This window comes from Aotus nancymaae, unplaced genomic scaffold, assembly GCF_030222135.1.
Source record: "Aotus nancymaae isolate 86718 unplaced genomic scaffold, 86718_ANA_hifiasm-v0.15.2.pri h1tg000073l, whole genome shotgun sequence".
Lineage (NCBI taxonomy): Eukaryota > Metazoa > Chordata > Mammalia > Primates > Aotidae > Aotus > Aotus nancymaae.
In genome coordinates, this window is record NW_026988488.1 from 1987568 (window position 1) to 1999327 (window position 11760).

Consider the following 11760-nt stretch of genomic DNA (forward strand, 5'->3'; position numbering starts at 1 on the left):
GCCATTTGATGCTAGCTGGCTGTTTTGCCCATTAGTTGGTGTAAATTTTTCATTGTGTTGATGCTCTTTGCTTTTTGATGTACTTTTGGAAAGGCTGATATTGGTTGTTCCTTTATATATATATAGTGCTTCTTTCAGAAGCTCTTGTAAAGCAGGCCTGGTGATGGTGAACTCTCTAAGTACTTGCTTGTTTGCAAAAGATTTAATTTTTCCTTCGCTTGTGAAGCTTAGTTTGGCTGGATATGAAATTCTGGGTTGAAAGTTCTTTTCTTTAAGGATGTTAAATATTGGTCCCCACTCTTTTCTGGCTTGTAGGGTTTCTGCTGAGAGATCTGCTGTAAGTCTGATAGGTTTCCCTTTGTGGGTAACCTGGCCTTTCTCTCTGGCTTCCCTTAGTATTTTCTCCTTCATTTCAACCCTAATAAATCTGGTGATTATGTGCCTTGGGGTTGGTCTTCTTGAAGAATATCTTTGTGGTGTTCTCTGTATTACCTGGAGTTGAATATTACCCTGCCTTGCTAGGTTGGGAAAGTTTTCCTGAATGATATCCTGAAGAGTGTTTTCCAACTTGGATTCATTCTCTTCATCACATTCAGGTACACCTATCAAACGTAAATTAGGTCTTTTCACATAGTCCCATATTTCCTGGAGACTTTGCTTATTCCTTTTTATCCTTTTTCCTCCAATCTTGTCTTCTGATTTCATTTCACTAAGCTGGTCCTCGGCATCTGATATCCTTTCTTATGCTTGATCAATTCGACTGTTTAAACTTGTGCATACTTCACGAAGTTCTCATGTTGGGGTTTTCAGCTCCATCAATTGACTTATATTCCTCTCTAAATTGTCCATTCTTGTTAGCATTTCCTCAAACCTTTTTTCAAGGTTCTTAGTTTCTTTGCATTGGGTTAGAACAAGTTATTTTAATTCACAGACGTTTTTTATCACCCACCTTTTGAAACCTGCTTTTGATAATGGAACACACTCGTTCTCCATTAAGCCTTGTTCCATTGCTGATGAGGAACTGCGATCCCCTGTAGAGGGAGAGGCATTCTGATTTTGAGTATTCTCTGCCTTTTTAGGCTGGTTTCTTCCCTTCATTATATATTTATCCCTCTGTCGTCTTTGTAATTACCAACTTTCTAACTAGGTCTCTGAGCGGACGTCCAACTTGTTGATTCCCAGCGCCGAAATCTGAGCAATCCACTGCGCCAACCAATACAGCGGTGTTAAGATTGATGGTGATTTTCTGCCCGGGAATTCTCCAGACTCTGCACCAAGAACTGCCATGCTGAGGTGCCAGCAAAACCGCTGCCCCGGCCACAAGGGTTGCTCTGGCAACCTATGGGGCTCCTCCTCTGGGAATCTCTTGGTCCGTGAGCAACAAAAATTCATCTGAGAATGTGGCGTCCTCTCATTCTCTGCACTTTCACTGGGAGCTACGAGCCCGAGCTGCTAGTGATCAGCCATCTTGTATCTCTCCTCAATTTTAATTTTTTATTATAGACATCATAATACATATAAAGCAATATTTCATTCTGATTTTAACTTCCATTTTCCTAATGAGTAACGATGCTGAGCATCTTTTAATGTGCTTACAAGATATTTGCATATCTTCTTTGGAGAAATGTGTACTTGTATCCTTATATATTTTTAAATTTTGTTACTTGTCTTACATTGTTGCCTTTAAGAGATATTTAGATGTTCTGGATGCTACACACTTAGATAAACGACTTACAGATATTTTCTTCTACTCAGTGGGTTGTCTTATAACTTTCTTGATTATATTCTTTGAAGTGTTAAATCTTTAATTTTGATAATGTTTACCTAAATTTTTCTTTTGGTGCTTAAGTTTTTGGTGTCATATCTTTAAAAACTATTGCCTAATTCAAGGTCATGAAAATGAAAACAACGTTTTTTCCCCCAAGAGTTTTGTCATTGAAGTGCTTACATTTTGGTCTTTGATTCATTTTGAGTTAATGTTAGTATATAGTGTCAGGTAGGGGGTCCAAACTCATTATTTGGCATGCGAATCTAGTTTCTCCAGCTACATTTATTGAAAACTCCAGTCTTTCTTCTTGGAATAGTCTTGTCATCTTTATCACAAATCAATTGACTACAGATGACTGCTCTGTTTCTTATTGCAAATCAAAATATCTTTATATTTAATTTGATACAGTTTACACTATTAATGTTAATAATATAGCAGCAAATGGTGAGAGCAAGATGGGTGACTAGAAGCTCCTAACAATAAAGATAAAATAAAAATTAAAAGAAAAAAACAAAAGCAATGAATAAAATAACCAAAAAACAGCACCAGAGAACAACATAAAAGCAAAAAAAATTCTATAGAGCACAGAAGCTCTGAATGGCCGAATGGAAGAAAGTACCTTGCCTCCACCACTCTGTTCCTCCAGTTGGGACTATTTCAGAACCAGGAGCAATTTCTCCCTGCATGGAAAAGGTAAACAAAAGGACCCCAGGAGCCCCCATCACCAGAGCAGAACTTGCAGTCTTTGTTACTGAAGACTCCTGCAGTCCTCACAGGCTTGATTACATCTGAGGAAGCTCCCCAAAGTCTACACACTGAGCTAATTCCAGAGAAAAAGCTCATGTGTTGCCTCAACTCCAACCCCATGGCCCATGCTGTTACTACTCTGCACTATCTGGGAGTTGGATTCACTACTAGAGTGTATTCTGCTCCATGGGGTGAACAGCTATTGCTTCTCTTTATTCCTGAGGATCAGTCACTTCTGCACCATGCCCACCCAGTAATGTGTTGTCACTGAGCAGAGCTGCTGTTATGTTCTCCCACTGGAGTCAAGCTACTGGAAAGCTCTTTCATCCCCCTCATCCCAGTTGCTGGTAAACGTTCTCTTAGGGCTGAGCTGAAGTGGCACCCTACATGCAGAATCTGGATTGTCCATAGCAATCATAGCCTCTCAATGCCACAGCTGAGGTAGTATGCTATGCCCCAGGTCCCTCAGGCTGCCTACACACTAGAGAAGTCATGCTTTTTTGGCACTACTGCTGAGACATCACCCTGCCTCCAAGGGATCTCAGGCCTTCTGCACACCAAAATAGTTGTGCCCCTAGTCCCAGTGCAGATGCAACATCCCTTTACAGACCTCAGGCTTCCTGTGCACCAGAGTAATTACTTCCTCCAGCAACACAACTGAAACAATGCCCTACTCCCAGAGGGCCTCACACCTCATGTACACTGAGCAGTCACATTCTCTGGTCTTACAGCTGAAGGAGTTCCATGCTCCCCACCCAAGGACATCAGGCCTCCAACACACTGGAGCAACAGCACCTCTCAGCACCACAGCTGATGCAATGCCCTACCTTCAGTGACCCAAAGGCTACATTGATCTATGTAGCCATTTTCTGAGGCTGAGCAGACAAAGTGGCTTAAATCCTATGAAATCAGAACCTTGGCTGAGTTGAGCCACCCCGCCCTCCAGGCCATACAGCAAGAGCATTTCACCTACCTGGAATTCAAGCAGCCCCCTGTGGTCTAAGAAGCTGTTGCCCTTTCTCTCCAAGAAGTAGAGCCATCACTTTACTGTTCCCCCTACCACTGGGGCCCAAGCCACCGTGGCATCTTGCCATTCCTGGATCCTTCTTGCTGCTGCACCTGACTTCACAGATTCTAGCCTACTATCATGTCCCACCATCCTAAATTTTAGAGTCACCACTGAATAATATCTCATCTGCAGGAGCCTGAACTACCACTGTACCCTATTGGCTCTAGGTCCCAAATTGCAGCTGTGTCTTTCTAGAGTGCTCCTTCTTCTCTGGATCCATACCAGGGCCAGAAACACAACTACATTCATTCCTCTGGGACTGTGCTGCTGGTATGTGTTTATAGACTGCAAGTTAGTGAGAGAACTACCACTAGTCATGCCTTAAAGAATGAACCTGCAGCTCAAGTTCCAGGTGACATAGTAGTTCTGCATAACTCTGAGCCCAGGAAACTGCCTCCCCAGCAATTTAAGTCACCTGTGTCTTGAATATCTGTTTTGATATGGCTGCTTGTAAGCCATGCCAAACTCAACAATAAGAGAGATTCCCTCAGCCAAAACTTCATACTGTGAGAAAGAGAGGAACAGAAGGATCCCTAGAACCTTTCCTTTAATAACCTACACAGCCACAATCAGAGTTCCAAACTCCTGAAGCCTAAACCATTGAGACACCCACAGTCATTGCTGATGACTACAACTGAAGAAGCTACATAGACACTACACCACTGTGCCCACATGAAACCAGAGCTAGCACACCTTGTTCAACTGGCACCTTCAGGGCCATCTACAGTTAAAAGTCCTTCTTGAATGCCACTCTTTAAAGTTTGAAAGATATGACTTCATCATCAGAAGCACAGACATCAACACAGGGACACAAAAAACATGAAAAAGCAAGAAAACATAATATAACCAAAAGAATACAATAATTATTCAGTAACTGATCCCAAATAAACCAAAAATTATAAACTGCCTGAAAAAGAATTCAAATTAATCATTTTAAGAAAACTCAGCAAGATAAAAGAAAATACAAATAGACAATTCAGTGAAGTCAAGAAAACACTCATAATCTGAATAATAAATTTGACAAAGAGACAAATATCATAATAAAAAAGAACCAAACAGAAATCTGGGAGTTAAGAATTCAATCAATTAAACAAAACATATAATCAAAAGCTTCAACATAGACTAGGTCATGAAGAAAGAATCTGTGAAATTTTAATCTACATCTTTTTAAATGAATCAGAAGAAAGAATAAAAATATTAAAGACAGACTACAGAATTTATAAGACACTTTTAAGTGAACAATATTTGCATTATGTTATTTACATAAGGAAAGGAGACAGAGAAAGGGACAAAAAGCTTATTCAATAAAATAATTCCTGAAAATGTCCTAAGTCTTGGGAGAGATATAGGCATCCAGATTCAGGAAGCTCAAAACTCCCACAATAGATTCACTCCAATGAGGTTCTCTCCAAGTCACATTATAATCAAACTAACAAAAGTCAAAGACATCACTAATTATTAGAAAAATGCAAATCAACACCACAATGAGAGATGCCATCTCACACCAGTCAGAGTGGCTATCATTAAAAAGTAAAAAAATAACAGATGCTGGTGAGGATGTGAAGAAAAGGAAATGCTTGTACACTGCTGGTGGGAATGTAAATTAGTTCAGTCATTGTAGAAAACAGTATGGCAATTTCTAAAATAATGAAAAAACAGAATTATCATTCAACCCCACAATCCAATTATTGGGTATATACTCAAAGGAATATAAATTATTCTACCATAAAGACACACATGCACACATACTTTATTGCAGCAATATTCACAATAGCAAAGACATAAAATGAGCCTAAATGCCTATCAATTACAGACTGGATAAAGAAAATGTGGTACATATATGCCATGGAGTACTATGCAGCCATAAAAAAGAATGAGATTATGTCCTTTGCAATACCACAGATGGAGTTGGAAGCCATTATCTTAAGTTAACTAATGCAAGAACAGAAAACCAAATAATGCACATATTTATTTATAAGTAGGAGCTAAAACATCGAGTACATATGGACACAAAGAAGGGAAAAACACACATCGAGGCCTATCAGAGGCTGGACAGCAGGAGGAGGGAGAGGATTGAAAACTACCTATTGGGTACTATACTTACCATCATCATTACCTGGGTGATGAAATAATCTATACACCAAACACCCATGACATTCAATTTACCTACATAACAAACCAGTACATGTAGTTCTGAACCTAAAATAAGGTGTTTCATTTTTTTAAGTCAAAGACAAGGCTAGGCATAGTAACTTATGCCTATGATTCCAGCGCTCTGAAAGGCTGAGACTGGAAGATTGCTTAAGTCTAGAAGTTCAGGACTAGCCTGGGAAACATGGGAAATTCCATCTTTACAAAAAAAAAAAAAAGCTGGGCATAGCAGAGCACATGTGTAGTCCCAGCTATTCAGAAAGCTGAGGTAGGAGGATCCCTTGAACCTAGGATGTTGAAGCTGCAGTAAGCCATGATTGTGCCACTGCACTACAGCCTGGGTGACACAGTAATACTCTATCCAAATATATATATATATATTTTTAAATGGCAAGAGAAAAGTTTCAAATCACATATAAGGAAATGTCCATTAGCATATTCTTCACAGAAGACTTGTAAACAAAGAGAGAATGGGATAGTATATACAATGTGATGAAAGATAAAAAGTGCATCGAAGAACACTTTTTCAAGCAAAGCTGTTCTTCAGAAATGAAGAAGAAATAAAGTCTTTCATAGACAAGCAGAAGCTGAGGGAATTTGTTACCACTAGACCTGCTTTGCAAAAAATGTTTAAGAGAATTCTTCAAGTAGAAGCCAAAGCACAATAATTACTATCATAAATGAATATGAGCATATAAGACTCACTGGTGGGGGTAAATGTGTGATCAAATCCAAATTACACAAATACTGTAATGGTGGTATGTAAATCATACATATCTTTAGTATAAATGTTAAAAGCTAAAATGGTCAAAAATAACTAAAGCCATAATAAGTTGTTAAGGGATAAACAATATAAAAGTATAAAAATTATATATCAAAAACACAAATATTGGGAAGAAGGATAAAAGTCTAGAGTTTTTTAATGTGGCAGAAGTTGTTATTAGATTAAAATAAATTGTAAGGTGTTTTATGTAAACCTCATGGTAACCATAAAACAAAAAATACACCAGATATGCAAATAATGAAGAGAGAAAGGGGCTAAAGCTTAGAAATACAGAAAATGATCAAATCACAACAGCAGACAACAAAAAAAAGGAGAAAAAAGGGGGTATAAAACAGCCAGAAAACAACAAGAACAAAAAAAACTGTAGTAGTAAGTTCTTACCTATTGATGATTACTTTGAATGTAAATGGATTAGATTGTCCAAACAAAAGATAGAGTGGCTGAATAGGTTAAAAAAAGTAAGATTCATGGGCAGAGCAAAGATGGCCAAATAGAAGCCTGCACTAATTGTCCCCCGCAGCAGGAAGGCCAAATTTTACAACTAACTACACACAAAAAGCACTGTCATAAGTACCAAAAATCAGGTGACCAATCCCAGTACCTGGTTTTAATTTTATATGACTGAAAGAGACACTGAAGAGGGTAGAAAAGATAGTCTTGAATCACCAGCAACACTTGTCTGCCACCCCCCAGGAGCAGCCATGTGGTCCAGAGAGAACCTCCACATGCGGAGGAAGGAGAGCACAGCAGCTGAGGAACTTGGAATTGAACTTTGTGCTGTTCTGTACAGTAGAGAAAAAAGCAGCACTGGGCTCAGCAGATACCCACTCATGGAGGGAGCATTTGAACCAGCTCACAACAGAGAGCAATCACCCATCCCAGCAGTTGGAATCGAGATAATCTGGGATACTAGGTAAACATGAAAGGAAGCCTAGAAGAAAAGAACTGCAATTCCAAAACAAGTCCTAGTGCTGGACTGGACTTAGAGACAGAGGTCTTGGTCAGCACATACCTTAGGGAGACATAGCCAGAGCAGCTAAGAAAGTGTTTTCACCACTTCTCCCTCAACCCCAAGCAGTGTAGCTCACAGACACAAAAGTAACACCTTCCTTCTACTTGAGGAGAGAAGCAGAAAGAGTAAGAGTACTTCTTGCATCTTGAATACTAGCTCAGCCACAATAGGATAGGACCCCAGGCAGAATTGTGACAGCCTAGCTCCTGAACATTTTTAGACACACCCTGGGACAAAAGAGAACAAGGTTCCTTTTAAGGGATGAGGCTAGTCCTGACAGAAATTATTGCCTGCTGATTAAAGAGTCTCTGGGCCCTGAATAAACAATAGCAATACCAAGGTCATATGTCATGGGCCATGGGTGAGACTCTGAGATGTGTCAGCTTCAGGTGAGACTCATAACATTTCCAGTAGTAGTGGCTACAGTGAGAGACTCCACTGCTTGAGAAAAGCAGAGGTACAAGTAAAGGGGACTTTGGCATCTTTGGTATCAACTCAGCCACTGTGCTGTAGAGCTCCAAGCAAGCTCTTGGGGGTCACTAGGTTCAGGCCTAGGCTTTTGGACAGCATTTCTGCACCTGTCCTGGGTCAGAGGGGAGCCCAATGCCCTGAAGGGTGAGTCTCAAGCCTGGAAGCATTCACCACAAAGTGACTGAGGAGCCCTTGGGCTTTAAGTGAAGATTGGAGCTGGTCAGCCAGAACTCCTCATGAAGCAATGATGCTAGTGACCACTGGGAGATACTCCTCAGCCTGTAGAAAAGGGAGAGAAAAGCAATAAGAACGTTGACTTGTAATTTGAGGGCAAGCTTAGCTTCAGTAGAATAGACCAGGAAGTAGATTGCTAAGGTTTTTTATTCCAATCCCTGGCTCTCAGACAAGATCTCTGGGCCCACCAGAGACCTGGAGGGATCTGATGCCCTGAAGGGAAGAACACAAGCATGGTTGGCTTTCCCATCTGCTGACTGTACAGAGCTAGGGACTTGAATGAACATAGGTGGTAACCAGGTAATGGTTACAGCAGGCCTTGGGTGAGACCAAGTGCTGTGATGCTTAAGATCTGACCCATTGCAGTCTCAGTGGCAGTGGCCAAAGGGGTGTCTGTATCACCCGACCTGCAGCTCCAGGTGGGTCAACATAGAGAAAGTGACTCAGTTTGTTTGGGAGAAAGTAAAGGAAGAGACCAACATCCTAGGCTCAAGGGATCCTCCTGCCTCAGCCTTCTGAATAGCTGGGACTACATGTGAGCTCTGTCATGTTCAACTTTTTTTGTTTGTTTGTTTGTTTGTTTGTAAAAATGCAATTCCACCATGTTTCCAAGGCTAGTCCTGAACTCCTGGACTCAAGCAATCTTCCAGCCTCAGCCTCTCAAAGTGCTGGAATTATAGGCATAAGCTACTATGCCTAGTCTTGTCTTTGACTTCAAAAACAAACAAACAAACAAACAAACCTTATTTTAGGTTCAGGGGTACATGTCCTGGTTTGTTATATAGGTAAATTGAATGTCATGGGTGTTTGGTGTATAGATTATTTCATCACCCAGATAATGGTGATGACAAGCATAGTACCCAATAGGTAGTTTTTCAATCCACTTCTTCTAGATTTTCTAGTTTATTTGTGTAGAGGTGTTTATAGTATTCTCTGATGGTAGTTTGTATTTCTGTGCAATCAGTGGTGATATCCTCTTTATCATTTCTTGTTGTGTCTATTTGATTCTTCTCTCTTTCTTATTTATTAGTCTGGCTAGCAATCTATTTTGTTAATGTTTTTAAAAAAAACAGCTCCTGGATGCAGTGATTTTTTGAAAGATTTTTGTGTCTCTATCTCCTTCAGTTCTGCTTTGATCTTAGCTATTTTGCAGAGACATGGATGAAGCTGAAAACCATCATTCTCAGCAAACTAACACAAGAACAGAAAACCAAACACTGCATGTTCTCACTAATAAGTGGGAGTTGAACAATGAGAACACATGGACACAGGGAGGGGAACATCACACACTGGAGCCTCTTGGGAGGTGGGGGCTAGGGGAGGAATAGCATTAGGAGAAATACCTAATGTAGATGACGGGTTGATGGGTGCAGCAAACCACTATGGCATATGTATACCTATGTAACAAACCTGCACTTTCTGCACATTTACCCTAGAATTTAATGTATAATAATAATTATAATAATAAAATAATTCTACTTACAACAGCCACAAATAAAGTTGAATGCCTAGAAACTAACCAAAGAAGTCAAAGATATCTACAATAAAAACTATAAAACATTGAGGAAATAAATTGAAAATGACATACACACACACACACACACACACACACACACACACACCCCAGACAGAAAGGTAGTCCATGTTCATGGATTGAAAGAATAAATATTGTTAAAATGTCCAGACCACCCAAAGCAATCTACTGATACAATGCCATCCCTATCAAAATACCAGTGACATTTTTCACAGAAATAGAAAAAACTAACCCTAACATTTATATGGACCCAGAAAGATTCAGAACAGTCAAAGAAATCCTGAGCAAAAAGAACCAAACTGGAGGAATCACATTACGTGACTTCAACTTATACCACAGAGCTATAGTAATCAAAACTGCATGATACTGCCATAAAAATAAACACATAGACCAAAGGAACAGAATAAAGAACCAAGAAATAAATTCACACACCTACCATGAACTCATTTTCAACAAAGGTTCCAAGAACATGCATTGGGGAAAAGAGTCTCTTCAATAAATGGTGCTGGGGAAAATGGATATTCATATGCAGAAGAATGAAACTAGACCCCTATCTCTTGCTATCTGCAGAAATCAAATCAAAATTGATTAAATAGTTTAAAAAAGAACAGAAAAAAAAAACATAAATTGAATGGGAAGGTGATTGATCCTAAAAGGGCCAAAACCACGAAAACAAAAGAGCTGGCTTAAAAAAAAAAAAAAAAATTTTGTTTGTGGCCTTTCTCCAGATACACCTGAAGAGAAAATAAGGGAATACTTTGGTGGTTTTGGTGAGGTGGAATCTCTAGAACTTCCCATGGGCAACAAGACCATTAAGAGGTATGGATTCTGCTTTACTACCTTTAAGGAAGAAGAACCGGTGAAGAAGATAAGGGAAAAGAAATACCACAATGTTGGTCTTAGTAAATGTGAAATAAAAGTAGCCATGTCAAAGGAACAATATCAGCAACAGAAACAGTGATCTAGAGGAGGACTTGCAGAAAGAGCTCGTGGAAGAGGTGGTGGCCCGAGTCAAAAGTGGAACCAGGGATATAGTAGTTATTGGAGTCAAGGCTATGGCAATTATGGATATAACAGCCAAGGTTATGATGGTTATAGAGGATAGGACTAAACTAGTTAGAACTACTATGGATATGGTGATTATAGCAGCAGAGTGGTATCCAGGAGAGATGAGCATCAAAATAGCTACAAACTACACTAAATTATTCAATTTGCAACTTATCCCCAACAAGGGGTGAAGCAGTATTTTCCAATTTGAAGATTTATTTGAAGGTGGCTCTTGCCACCTGCTAATAGCAGTTGAAACTAATTTTTTTGTATCAAGTCCCTGAATGGAAGTATGACATTGGGTCCCTCTGAAGCTTAATTCTCAGTTTCCGTTAAAAAAAATTGCTTTCATTGTTTTATTTCTTAATTGCTGTGCTTCAGAATCAATTTGTGTTTTATGCCCTTCCTCCAAGTATTGTAGAGCAAGTCTTGTGTTAAAAGCCCAGTGTGACAGTGTCATAGTATGGTGGTGTCTTATTGGTGTTTTAATAAATGCTTTTGTAAAAAAAAATTGGCAAAACATTTCTCAAAAGACAGCATACTATCTTAACAAAATGAAAAATAAACATTTCTCAAAAGAGGAAACACAAATGGCAAAAAGGCATATGAAAAGTTGCACAACATTATCAATCATCAGAGAAATGCAAATCAAAACAACAATGAGATACCTCACTCCAGTTAAAATGGTTTTTATCCAAAAGCTAGGCAATAACAAAATCTGATGAGGATTTGGAGAAAAGGAAATCTTTATACACTTTTGGTGGGCATGTAAATTAATACAGTCACTACGGAGAACACTTTGAAGGTTTCTCAAAAAACTGTAACCAGACCAACCATACAGTCCAGGAATCCCACTACTGGGTATACAACAAAAAGAAAATAAATCAACATATCAAAGGGATATCTGCATTACTATGTTTGTTGCAGCACTGTTCACAATAGC

The 11760-nt window shown here is 39.3% G+C and overlaps 1 pseudogene; it reads left to right on the forward strand.

The window, feature by feature from the left end:
- The first annotated feature begins 7888 nt into the window (after positions 1-7888).
- Positions 7889-10971, forward strand: LOC105722961 (heterogeneous nuclear ribonucleoprotein D0-like; annotated as a pseudogene).
- Positions 10972-11760: the final 789 nt, after the last annotated feature.